The sequence below is a fragment of the Pseudopodoces humilis genome, chromosome 6, assembly GCF_049639895.1.
Source record: "Pseudopodoces humilis isolate 2021_Gansu_Grassland_sample_001 chromosome 6, ASM4963989v1, whole genome shotgun sequence".
NCBI lineage: Eukaryota > Metazoa > Chordata > Aves > Passeriformes > Paridae > Pseudopodoces > Pseudopodoces humilis.
Genome location: NC_142205.1, coordinates 50618707 through 50632464, shown reverse-complemented (window position 1 = coordinate 50632464; position 13758 = coordinate 50618707). Strand labels below are relative to the sequence as shown.

Here is a 13758-nt window from a genome sequence, read left to right as displayed (position 1 = left end):
ACAATTCAGTGCCTGACATTCTCTCTGGCCCTGCCCTTTATAACCCACCTCAGCACAGCCCTCCCCCAAACCCACAGTTGCACCCATGAGGACAGTGACCCACTTGCCATCCTTCCAAGCAGACCGAGATTTGCCCACATTTCCCACACAGTGCTCTCTCTGGGGAAGCTGTTTTGCTGCTTTTAAGTGCAAGGAAATTTTGCGGTGTCTCAGACACCACTATGAGGATCGTGGGCAAAATGTGTAGATCCTCCAATGACAACCACTGTGTTTCACACTGACACAACCCCCTTCTCTGCTTCCAAATGCACTCCCTGGCCAAAAGGCTCTTAATTACTGGGTGGCGTTGGTAGAAAGTGTTTACAGCATTTCTCAGCATATTTGGTCTCTGCTGATGATGCCCAAGTATCGACAAATTTCTAATGTATGTCTGCCTGTAGAGAACACCATTGTCATTTCAAAAACATACTCTTGCAAACAGCCTTGAATACATAAATTCACATACAAATCTTTTGTACAGTGATTTTCTTTTTCTTTCCAGAACTGCCAGGAAACTGAACTGAATTATCCTTGGATCAGAGTATGCACAGTTTGTCCCCATCACCAAACACCAAAGGGCAGGTCCTTCTGCTGAGCACAGACTTGAGCCTGCGGAGGCCAGCTACCCTCAGCCTCCTGCCACACAGCTTACAAGGGGATATTCATAACATGAATGTTCCCAACTGTACAGCATGGCATGTTCCTCAAGCACTGGAAGCCAGGCCAGGCCTTTGATTTGCCTCCAGCCTCACAGAGGCTCCATTCAGGGAGCCAACGATTAATTACTGTTTGCACACAGTTGTGCACTGTCACTGCGGCTGCATGCTGCCTGCATCCCAAACTTGGGAAACAACCTAGCAGCAGAAAGGAATTAAGGCATGTAACACCACAGACTTCCCTGGTGGGAATGCCTTCTAATGAGATGCATTTTCCTGCTAGAGACTATCACAGCCTAGCTCCCTTTTTATTTCATTATCCTTGACATCTTTAGCCATTGAATAATCAGCTTCTTTGGGGGAAACACTTAATAGCTCTTCTCCTTGAAATGAAATACTCAAAATATGGCAACAGCACTCCAAAGAATGGAAATCAAAGCAGTGCATGGGCATTTGATATGCAGTGAATATTGTGTTATAAACTTATTCTGCTTTGATGAGCTAATTTGTTTACAAGAGGGGTCTGAGGGACAGCTTTTGTCCTGGTGAGAAGAGCATGAGGAGGGTGGGAGGGAGCATGTACATTACATGCATAAAAATTGTTATATTTTCCCAGTGCAACTGCTGTTAGCCTAAAGATTACTTCAGCTCATTCCCACAGTTTTTATTGCACTAGCCCAGGGAGCTTTTGAAGGTTACAATATTATGTTTTTATAATAAGGCTGATTATGACAGAGCTTGATGGAGCAATGAACTTTGTCACCCAAGGGCCAAAACAAGCGTACTCATCATGACCATACCGGTTAATAATGATTATGAAATAGCCTTAACATTCAGGACACAAATGCCATTTTCTGATTGTCTGTGAAAGATACAAAACTATATGACAAATAGCTGCTCCCTATGAATGCACCAGCAGAACTTTTAATCTCTGATCTCCTGAGATGCTTTCTAATTCAAAATAACAAGCTACTCCTGGTAATGTGTGTGGGACAGTTGTGAAGTACTGACAGGTTTCAGATTATACAAATTTTTTTAAATTTGTTTTTTGAGTAGTATCAACAGTTGTGCCACGACCAAAGAGATGCACACCTTCTTTCCATAGCAAATAAATTCTACCTCTTTCTGCGTACAAGCAAAAAGCATCATCATGTCTTGATCTCTAAGGTAAACTATTTTTCCTAGAGTTCAAAATGTATCAAACCAGTTGGTGGTGCCACAAGATCTTCTGGGATATAAGGATCCATGGCCAGAACTCAGAGATTTGATTCCACTGCTGCTTCCCAGCACAACCCACTGGCATCTTATTGCACAAACAGCCACACTGATTTAGGAGAAAACCCTCACCAGCTGAAATACACCCACCCTCAGACCTTGGGGCAAGCACAAGGAAACATGTTTCCCTTGTTGTACCAATTTACAATCTTATTCCTTCTGCTAGCACATTCCAACATCACACCAAACAGAAAATCCCTTTCTAGGTCATATTGTAAAAACTGCATTTTGCTGAGATATCTCAGATAGCAACTGCCTTGTTACCAGCTGACACACTGCTGTACATCAGAATTCACAGAGGAGCTGGCACACTCTGCTTTCATTCAGGAGTGTATTGCTTATCCATCTCATGGGGGCACTGAGTGCAGGAAAACCCTTGCATGATGACTTCAAACAGAGATCTTTGTCTTATCTCTGCTGGACCTGCTTCTACACCAAAGAACACTAGCTAGAGGAATGGAAAAGACAAAAAAAAAACAAAACCAACAAAAAACAAGAAAAAAATCAAACAAAAAACCCAAAAAAATAAACAAAAAGGAAAAAGGAAAAAAAAGCTGAAAAACCCATGTCTCAATATTTCGAGACAATGTGATGTGCTGCACATCTTATTCAGGCAATTGTTTATCAAATTGCTTGATTATGGGTGAGTACACAATCTCTGAGAGCAAAATTAGAAGTTGCTTTATAAAATGAGCCCCTGTATTTTGCCCAAATATACTTAGAACAAGACAGACTGAGAAATTAGTAATAGTGTATGCACCATACAACCTACCTCGTACTGGCCAATTCTACTTTGCCACTGTGCTAAGTAATAAAATGTCATCTTCTCACAGAGAGTAAATCTACCTTACTTCCTTCTTTAGAAATATATTGAATTTTTCAGTCTAGTTCTTCACATGGCTAAACTATACAGCAAGTGAAGATGCACAGCATAAGCACGGGGGTTTTTTGAACACTTGTGTAAGCTGCACATATCCAGAATTACATAATCATCACTTAGATGGTGGAGCAACCCACAAGAAGTCAGGATCTTCCTATTTCAAGCAATGCAATAACAAACATAGCTGAAGGGAAATAACAGCAATGTGGGCAGCTAGAATGCTTGACAGGTTCCTTCTCTAAACCCACAAAGTGCTGACCAAAAGGATATCCCTGACCATATGATGACATGCTCAGCATATAAAGCTGAAAGAAGAACAAGGAAGATGTTCAGAGTGGTGGTATTTTTCCTGCCAAGTTACCTGTGATGGAGCCGTGCTTTCCTGGGAACACCTGCCTACCAAGCATTGAATAAATTCTTTGTTTTGCTTTGTTTGTGCAGTTTCTTGTTTCTTTATTAAGCTCAACCTCACTTTTACCTGTTGGATTCTCAGCCCCATCCCACCAGGGTAGGGAGGAAAGGAGTGGCTGGGTGAGGCTCAGTCGCCAGCTGGACCTAAAGCATGACAACCACTTCTTTTGGCCCAGTAGTTTTCTGTCCAGTTCAGGTTGGAGGATAACAGCAAAGAGGGCTCATGACATTTGTCATAACTGGTCTGCAACTACATCCCAGTACAGTGAATTAAGAAATTGTCCATAAATCACAATTTTTGCCTACTTAATAGCACAGCTCATTCATTTCAATAAAATAAATGTGTTTCTGGGATTAATACAACTCAGACTCTGAAAGGGGGTAGGAAGGAACTAGAACTGTATATATTTCTGTATTTGCATGTTATGAGGGATTAATGGCCAGTGAGAGGCAAAAGGTGGAAGAAACCTTGCTCATTCTGCCTACTGCTAATGTGTGCAGCTCAGTAAGCATGGGGAGAGGCACCAGCTCATGGTGTACATCAAAAGTCAAGTTACTACCCCTTATTGAGCAAAAGGAAGTGTAAAAGAGAGAATCATGCCCTATATGCATGGTCTTTTATTGTAGCTGTATCCTAGAAACACAATCAAGCAAAAATGCACTTCATACACATGGTCCCCAAGTGCTTAACTTAGCTGGCTACACAAACTGTGAGGTAGATACCTGGTCTTCAGAGGCACAAATATTATCTTTTTTAATGTATGCAAATGCAATGCAATTGTAGATATTATGGCAGATTATTGTTATTATATATATATAAAAAATATAAAATATAAAATATAAAATATAAAATATAAAATATAAAATATAAAATATAAAATATAAAATATCTAATATCTAATATCTAATATCTAATATCTAATATCTAATATCTAATATGTAATATATAATATATAATATATAATATATAATATATAATATATAATATATAATATATAATATATGTATTATACAGTTATAACTCATGGGTTCCATATTGCATCCTGAAGTAACACAAATTTCCCAGTGATTTTAAAAGAAACAGATTTTCTGATCAGATTAATTTCTTTCTGGGGAAACAAAAATGTCTCAGGGTTCTCTGACCAAATGAGACTGCACAAGACAATAAATGACCACCATAAACATCAGAAAACAGAAAATTATTATCAATTAATCAAATGTAATTATTCAGCCTGGAGTCAGTCTAGGTCACAGAGTTAAGACCTACACCTCACGGGGCATCATTCTGCCAAGAAACTATTGATGTATTTTGGCTGTCATAACTGTTTGGTATTTGATATTAATACCCAAGACTGGTGAAAATACTCCTTGGGACTTTGATAGAGCAATTTTGGTGAAAGTGATACATTGGTATGTGTTTGAACCCTCTGGCAGAACAGTAAACAGGAACTATTTAGTCGCAAGACTGAACTGCATTTACAAACTCTAAAAAAACTGCATAGATACTTAGTTTATTTTCTCTGTAAGTAGTTCAAACAGTTTCTGTGCCTTTGTGCTTTCATTTGCCCAAAAGGTATTTCATTAATTAGTAATCACATACACCAAAGAACACATTTCTCAAGGAGATGGAACTTTATGACCTACTGGTCTGGAAAAAAGACATTACAGTAATACCTGCATATAGATGGCAGGTATATCACAGCCACTGCCAATAAGTATGGAAATATACCCCATTTTCACAGAGGTAACTTAAAACCCTTTACACATTCAGTTTTGGAAAGTCAGCTCTCACACCATCCTCACTAATCTGATATTTTGTGCTGCTGGTTCTCTCCCTGCTTAGACAGGACCAGGTTCCCCCAAGTGGGTGAGACCCCAGATCTCCCTTCCCACTGCTTAGTGGGGACACAGAGGGCAGGGAAAGTGTTTCTGTTTGGTGTAGTAGAGGCTTGGGGGAGCCAGCAGCAAAACAGCTCTGGGGTAGGGGGGCTCCTCTGCACACCTATGAAACACATGCTGCTTCAGAATCAAGTTATATTCCTCATACTCCTCATTTGTCTCAAGATTTCAAACAGAGCCTCACCAAAAAACCCACTTAAAACAGTAGCATAGTTTTGTGCCTCATGAAAGAGGACAAGACCATGAGTCAAAGTGGTATGACTGTAAACAGATTTAATAAAAGAGAAACAGATTGGTTTCTTTTTCTGCAGTCCTTTGTCCTTTTACTTTTAATGGCAGATTATAAGTGACCAAAATCAAGAATTCTGATCTTTTTACTTACAGATAGTCTGAAATGACCTGTCCAATTTATTTAATTGTTCATCACAGGTGCTATAAAAACCCTGTATCTGTTTTCTTTACTTGGTGAAGTGAATTTATTTTTACAAAGGTAAAAAAAAAAGATAAAAATCAGTGCTATGCAGGATTTTAAATTTATTTACCTTCTTGCAGAGATGGATCCCTCACAGTCAGAGAGTTATTCCACTCAAATATATCAAAGTACTTAAGCTATAGAATTTGATGTTTAAAAATGAATAAATAGGTTATGCACAAGAAGAATGACTTCAAATATTAAAGTTCTTGCTGAGAAAAATGCATTCTGTGCACCATAATGGGACTGAGATGATTGCAGAATGGCACACTTTGCCTATAGCTTATTTTCTATATAGAGTACCTGTAATCTTAACAAACGACAGATAGACAGCTAGATATCCAGAGATGGTTTAAAAGAGTAAACAGCTTTTGCACCCAGTAATCCTTCACACTGTGACTACCTACACCTGGTTTTGTCTCAATATACTGCTTTTACGTAAATTGAGGCTGGCTGGCAATATGAAATAACTGTGTGAAGATCACAAACAATTTTCCACAAATATTAGCTTAAATATTCAAATTAAAGGCTTCCAGCTATTTTTGGTCTCTTCATAACTTTCTCTTTAGGAAAAAGATGCATTCAGAACTCAAATTAACACAGGTGAAGGCAACAGCATAATAAAATCAAGATTGCTTTAAAACCCATGTCAATTTTGCACTGGTTTGCATCACCTACCTATGTTATCAATTACCACCTAATGGTACTGAGTTAAGCTAAAATCCCAGATCTTCTAATATTTTTTAACTGACTGACTTACACAAATTTTATAAAGGACTGTCTTCAGAGGGATTTTACTTTGAACTGGAATTAAAGAACATGAATTCTGTTTGGGTTTTGTTTTTTCCCATGAAAACAAGGAGTTTTTGTTCTTTTCGCATAAACAACTGAAGGACCAAGTTGTATAAGATGCAGAGGAGATTTCAAAACAGAGTTCTTGGATGCTGCTGGAAAACAAACTGTGCCCTGGTCCCTGCCAGCATGCTGGGGCTGGGCAGTACAGCCCTGTGGGTTTGTCCCCTTGAAGAAGGTAAAATAGCCCCTCTGCTATCTCCTCCCCAGCCAATCTCAGCAGCTGAGTGCTTTACATCACCCATGAACTACTGCTGTTTAATACCTTAGAACAGCATTGGATTGCTTGTTCTCAGCCTACAAACCATTCAGAGATAAAAGAAAACCACCTCCCCCTTTGTTTTTTAATGAAGGCTATTTTCTGGTTGACAGCAGTTTTTGCAAATATGTACAAATTGCTCCAAAATTCATTGCTCTCTTCCACATACAATAATATGTGCCTACAGCTGCCACATTCTTTTTCCCTTTTTCCTGGAACGAAAGCAATAAGCTCCAGTGTAGCAGAACTCCAAAGAAAACCTCCCTATAAATATATATTTACATTTAACAACGGGCATCATAATTTCTGAACTCACAGAGGCTGAAGTCTAGGAGCAGAAACAAATGTGACTAGAAGCATCTTGATCTAAAAGCCGTCCTGATACCAAGAAACCCCAGGTGGAAATCCCCAAATAATTCCTTGCCTGGCTGGTGCTACTTACAGGGGGTGGAAAGAAGACAGATTGTCCACAGAGAAAAGCAGGAGTATGAGCTCTTAGCAGCTCCTGCTCTTGGGTCATAGCCCAATCTTCCCTTCTTTTGATGTGAGGAACATGCAGCTGAGAAAAGATGTTGGTTTAGTTTTTTTCAGGGGCCAGGAAAAAAACATGCCAATGGTTCATGTGTTACTTAAAGCAGCAATTGAGATTTCACAAAGAAAATCTGTGCACTTTTTATTTCTGGTTCAGAGGATTCACATGCTCTTTTTAATGATCTGGGTCTTCAGCAGTGGGTAATGCTTCCCAGTCCCCAGCTTAGTGCTCATGCAAAATTGAAGCACTTTTGAGGCAGTTTAGAGCCTACAGATGAATCTCAATGTGCAGGCAAAAAGAAGTAATGATTGTTTAGCACTTCACAAGAAGAAGTAGAGGAAATTATGAAAAAACAACAAAAAAAAGAAATCTATTGAACTTCAAACATCTGGGAAACCAACTGAGAACATCTGAATTTTGAACAGCATGTTTACATTCCCTTTTCATAGTGTAGAGGGGGCAGGGATATGAATGTGTTTGTGTGTAAATTTATATATAAAAATATACATCAAGTTGTTTATTTTACTGACTTATCAACTTACATATGTTACAGATATAAAATATGTATCTGCACATGTATGTATGTATGTTCTACATCCACTCTGCATGGTTTTGAGAAGCAGAGACAACGTGAAAATGCCTTATTTCTGTGAACTTGATACAATGACACAGTTCAGTGGCTGGTGCAGCTATTGTGGGAACAAGGACAGTTTCAGTGTGACACAAGGGGTCACTGGGGAGCCTCCTCAGCAGTTGTTTTCCTATTTTTTTCAGTCTGCAGCGTGCAGGAACAGCAGGCTGTGGGAGAAGTTTAAGACCCCCATCATTTTTTGCCATTGTTCTGCATGCTGGGGATGACATTTCACAGCTGACCCAGGTATTTTGAAAAAAAAAAAAAAACAACAAAAAAAAACCCTTAAAAAGAATGGAAGAAAAAGGCTAGCAGCTGCTTTCAAAGCAGCTTTGTCCACTGTGCTGTCAAGTGAAGTGACTTTCTCCAGACAGAGATGAAGCTCTGGGAATTTACTGTCTGCTCCCCCACCCAGCATGTTTTCAGGGTTGTGCCAGGGCAGCAGTCAAAACACCAGCTCCCGAACACCAGGAGGTTTTTCTTAGTCTGTAGTGAACAAAGGAATCATGGCAGGAAGGCGTGCAGAAAGGCAGCCTGGTGGTCACAGAAGTCCTTTGGTGTGCACGTTTCTGGGTACAGCGCAGCTCATGACACTCCTCAGCTAGAGGGGGGCACCGATGGCTCGAGCAAGTTCCTCTGCAGATCCGCGTGACTTAGACATGAAACCAAGGCCTTTTAAATTATGTAAGTAAATGCCATCAAAGTATCCCTGTAAGTCTACAGGCCTCCTTTTACTTTCTCTTCTAGGTACCCACCACTCTGAATTCCAATACTGGCTTCCACTGTAGTTGAAAAACAAAAGCACTAAACTTAACCCCAGAGCAAACCTGATCTATTTCTAGGCATTGCTGCTCCTCAGGGCTGGCAGTCCTTACTCCTTTTTAGAGTAGGGTGCAGCAACCAACTCAGGTGCAGCGTCCATACTTATTACAAAAACATAATTATACAAGTCACTAGGAACCCAAAAACTGCAATCAACCAACCAAGATACTCTTTGAATCAAAACCTGGGAGCAAAAAATAGAAGAGGCTGCAAGGGCCTAAAGATTTGTATTCAGGGAATAGAAGACACAGAAGAGTCTGAAAAAAAGACTCACTTTCTGCTCTTACAATCAAAGTATGAAGGGGATGAGAAATTATGAGGAATTGTGAAAGGAGTTGCAACAAAACCTGAGGAGAAAGAGGTGTACGTAACCTTGCAGGTGAATGGCAGCTCTGCTGGTACCACATCATGCTGCTCATTTATGTACAAATTGGGAATGCATGGGAATGACAAAATGAATACAGGCAGTGAACCTGCAAAGGCAGCACAAAATTAGATCCTGTATGGGTCAGAGCTGTGTGTGACAGGCACCTCTCTTTCCCTTCAACATTAGCGATGATTTGGCACCCTACCTGCATAGCAAAAAAAGCCTTGCTAAATCTGATCTATGTGCAAAGCTTTGCTCCGTACAAATGCTTTTCTTTCCTAAAAAAAAAAAAAATCCATAAAAATATTTTAAAAGGAAAGGATTTCTCTAATGTAATTTTAAGGGTTTTAAGGAATAGGAATTCTTCAGCTAATGATTTCTCTGCCTAACTAGCTAATAGAGGAAAACATAGAAGATAGCACTCAGGTAACTGAGGCACAAGCTTAGATAGACATCAAGGGAGTCTGGAAAACACAATGTTTAGCACAGTCATTAAGACCCCAGTGTCTCTAGAGTGTTATACTACAGCCAGATCATCTGGCTGCACCAGACTATAACTTGTTTGCATAGAAGAAAAAGTAAGGTATAATTTTTACCTTCCATTTCCCTGAGTATTTCCAGGTATTTTTGCGAAGAAATTACAGCTCTACTAATCCTACTCATTCTCATATTTAATTAACTGAAAAAAACCCCACACTTATAGGATGCAAGTGTTCCTGCCAGGGTGCTACTAACTGCAGCACTTTTGTTTGACAGCAAACAAGACCTTGGCTCTCTCTTCTTTTCCACCATGCTCTTATTTTCTGGCATTACTGTATCTAAGAAGCAGCTGTTTTCCATTTAGGTCTGTGGGTGCAGGATGGAGACTGAGCTTTGGGACTCAGTTCCAAATCAAGACCACATTTATGAGCCTTTCAGGCATCAGACCACCCTCGCCACAGGGGCTCCAGATCCCACACAAAGGCCTCAAAAGGAGCTGAGGGAGGTGGATGGAAATAGGAAGTATTGCTGTGCAAAGTTGTGGCTAGTCTGAAGCTGTGGTGGGTGGACTGATGTCAGATGATGTCTTTTGAGGAATTAATGGGATTACGAGTTTGTAACAAAGGGTTTGATGAAGGAAAACTTGGAGGAGAATTTGATGATGAAGAAAAACCTTGGCTGGAAATATTCAGGAGGGTGTCCTCAAATGCTTCAGATGAATGCACTAAGCATCCATATTCTTCTTCTAATTATTTTAAGTAACTTTATTTCCTGTCTCAGATTTGTTTTTCTAGAAGCCCACAGGAAACCTCCAGGACAATTAGGCAAACAGCTGCAGATAGGAAGTTAATGCTGCAATAAGAAATGAATAAATATCCTAAAGCTTTTATCTTTTGGTCCCAAAGCACTTTGCAGAGGTAAACCAGAGACACTGAGCCATTTGCACAGATACATGGTGAATATACAGAAAATCTGGAATGGGCAAATGACCCTTTCCATGGGCCCATCATTACTCAGAGGAGGAGCATGAGAGGGATAAATTTTCAGGAAGAGTAGCTCCTTCTGGGCCCTCTGTTAGCATGACTGAGTACCCTGAAGGATAGAGCAGGGCTGGGAGAACCTGCCCCAGTCAGCTTAGCAACAGGAGGGCAGAGGGTTCATGATGTCCACTGCTGCTGCCTGCAAAGGTGCCTGGGCACACAGCCCCACAGGGAAAAAGCTGCTGGAAAGGAAAGCAGCAGCAGAAGGACAGGCAAGTCCCAATGGCTTTGAACACACAAAAAAAGATTTCTTGGTCTAAGATCTGGTCAAAGGCTTAGAGGGACAAAACCCCCACATAAAACAGTTTGATTAAATAAAAAAATTATTGATATGTTTATGCACATATTGTAAGTGAATCCTACACTCAGTTGAGTTTAACTCAAAAACCCTCAAGTCTTTTGCAGTCCTCTAAAGAAAAATAAAATCTCCATGGGCTTAGGAGGAGTCTTGCTATTGCCTATAAGATTTACTTCCAGAAGGTCCAGTGGTCTTACTTGCTTACAAAAGTTTATTTCCCTTCTTCAGGTGTGTCCTGACCTTAGTAATTTCTCCACTCACTTCAACAAAAAAAAACCCACTATTTTAAATGTGTATCCTAGAAAATGGTGATTCTTTGCCTCTCAGTGTTTCTTCTGAAGCTTCCAAAATGGCAATTTTTTTCTATCCAAATATACTAATTACTCAAGATAAAAGTGCAAACTTTGTCTGCTTGAAAACACTGTCTGCAGCAGCTTTGTTGTTGGGTATTCCCTTGATCTGGGTGAGAGGAAACCACGTTCCCAGCAGCTGATTTTGAAGATGCAACCTGTGAGAAGAGAGAACTTCTCTTGCAGCAGTGATGGGCACAGGGCTCCTCTTCCCCAGGAGAGCTGTCTGTCAGGCCACAGGGAGTGACAGGCAGAAAGAAGGTGGCCCAAGTGACAGCAAAAAATGTCTGCAACTTAAATTTCAAGTAGGAAAATACCCATGGGTTTCTTCATATGTTTTATGGACATAAAGAGCCTGTATTTCCCCAGACAGTTCCAGTTCTTTGGAGAAACAGAGTTGTGTTCTTCTTTCAGCACCACCTGCAGCCTTTCAGACCATATATACATAAGCATGTTTGACTTGCAGCAACCTTCCAGAGAGAGAGCAGTCTTCAAATTACAGAAGAAAAAGGAAGATTGCAGTACCAATTCTATCTCACAACTCAAAACTATTAATTGCATTTGGGGAGCATTTGGGAAGAGATACTCAAGACACATTCTTAAATTTCCATGAGACGAGCTGGATTAGGGCAGAGTATTGAAGGAGCAGAGCTGAAAATTGGCAATACTTTGCTGAGAAATAATAATTTTGCATATAGGTGCTTGATGTCTGTAATGGATTTGATCAAATGATAAACAAAAAATAAAATTACTTCTGACAATGGCAGAATGAAAGCAATCCTTATTTATGATGTGTGGCTACTCTTACTAACATAACCCCAAGGTTTTCTACCCCAGGGAATCAAAATATTGCAGGCTAAGTCTAACTGCAGCATTCTGCACCACTTGCTATATGTTTTGTGAAGTTAATGGGGACACTGGCCACATTTTCTAAAAAAAATAGCTTTTTCCTTATCCTTTGGATTCTTAAATAATAATACAGAGAATTAGGAAGCTGCAGCATGTCAAAATGCAAAAAGAGATTAAGTGAAAAAAATGTGCAGAGAAAGAAAGTAGGTCTAAGGAAAGGAAGATCTAGGGGTAAAAGAAATGAGTAAAACATTATCCCTCCACATCTCTCCCTGAGCTCTGCTTACTTGGGGATTGGGGGAACTGAAATTTTGTATTTGGGCTGCCAAATTAAGTTCTTCAACACTGTTATTCAAGGGTATGCAATACTAAGAAATAACAGTTTTTCTTTTTTATGAAAAATACTAAGACTAATGAATGCAACTTCTCAAAATGAGAGGTTGTATGATGATCTTTGCTGTATAATCAGAACTCCCAGCTTAAACAATGACTTTTGACATTAGGGCAATGCAGCCTTTTAATATGTGGTGTGACAAACACCAAAACAAATGGCTTTCATGAGATGTACACACAAACAAGAAGATGAAGCAACAGAGCAATTTGTGCTGGAAGTGATTTTCCTGCCTCTCTACATGGTACCAGAAGAGCACAGTGACTGTGAAGGTTTCCCCACTGCTGTCATAGTTGCAGGATCCTGTAAGAGCTGTTTTAAAGGCAAAAGGGCAGATGTCAATCCTTGATCTTTCTGTTGAGAGGGTGATTTATGAAAGACTTGGCTAGCTGGGTACCTACTCCCTCGACAGGCTGCCAAACCCATTGCTTAAGGTAACAAAATCCTATTTGCCAGATCAATGCTGACCCTACGTCAAAAGCTCAGTCTCCTTTTGCTGAATCTGCAAGTCATCCAGAAATACTTTACTAATTAGGAAAGGTAATGGTGGGAGATAGGTGTCAGAATCTCAGTGGTGGCTGTGTAAAGAAACTGGAAAAAAGAAGCCAGGTTTCTCTCTAAAAACAAGTGCATGTTTGTCCACTCCACGTGTGGTTTGATAAACTCTCTTAATCAGACAAAAGGAGGGGGTCATCAGCAAACTCCCCAAGATCTCCTCTCCCTGTGCATCCCAGCCAAAGAAGACAGACAGTGTGGGCAAACAATAATGCTGGGTGAATTGCCCAATATGTCTATTTAATTAGCACTTAAAGAATCACAAACATTTTCTCCTTGCTTGAAGGAGAGAGAAGAGGAATATGTCCCTGGCATTGCAGAGGGCAGGGAGGGAGTTTATAGACCATTTTACCTCAATAGTCAAGGGGAAAATATCACAATGCATATGTAAACTGGAAAGACAAAAAAAAGCTCCAGATTTTTTTCTGCTTTTCTCTTGTACATCACTGGGATGTGGGGTTTGATACAGCAGCATTAAATCCCTCTCAACAAATGAAAGGGGTGCAAGACACTGATTTTCTATATAGTCACAATTCTCCCACCAGTGCAGAATGGGTGTGTGTGTCTTGGAAAATAGTTCTCCATAAAAGCACACATACAAAATAAAATCACAGAATCAGAGAATGGGGTGAGTTTGAAGGGAGCTTCAAGGTCATCTTGTCCAAATGCCATGCAATGAGCAGAGACATCTTTAACCAGA

The 13758-nt window shown here is 40.0% G+C and overlaps 1 protein-coding gene across 2 annotated transcripts in view; it reads right to left on the bottom strand.

The window, feature by feature from the left end:
• The window catches only part of UNC5C (unc-5 netrin receptor C), a 247683-nt gene that overhangs the window by 73809 nt on the left and 160116 nt on the right, over window positions 1-13758 (bottom strand). The gene's annotated exons all lie outside the window — the stretch shown is intronic.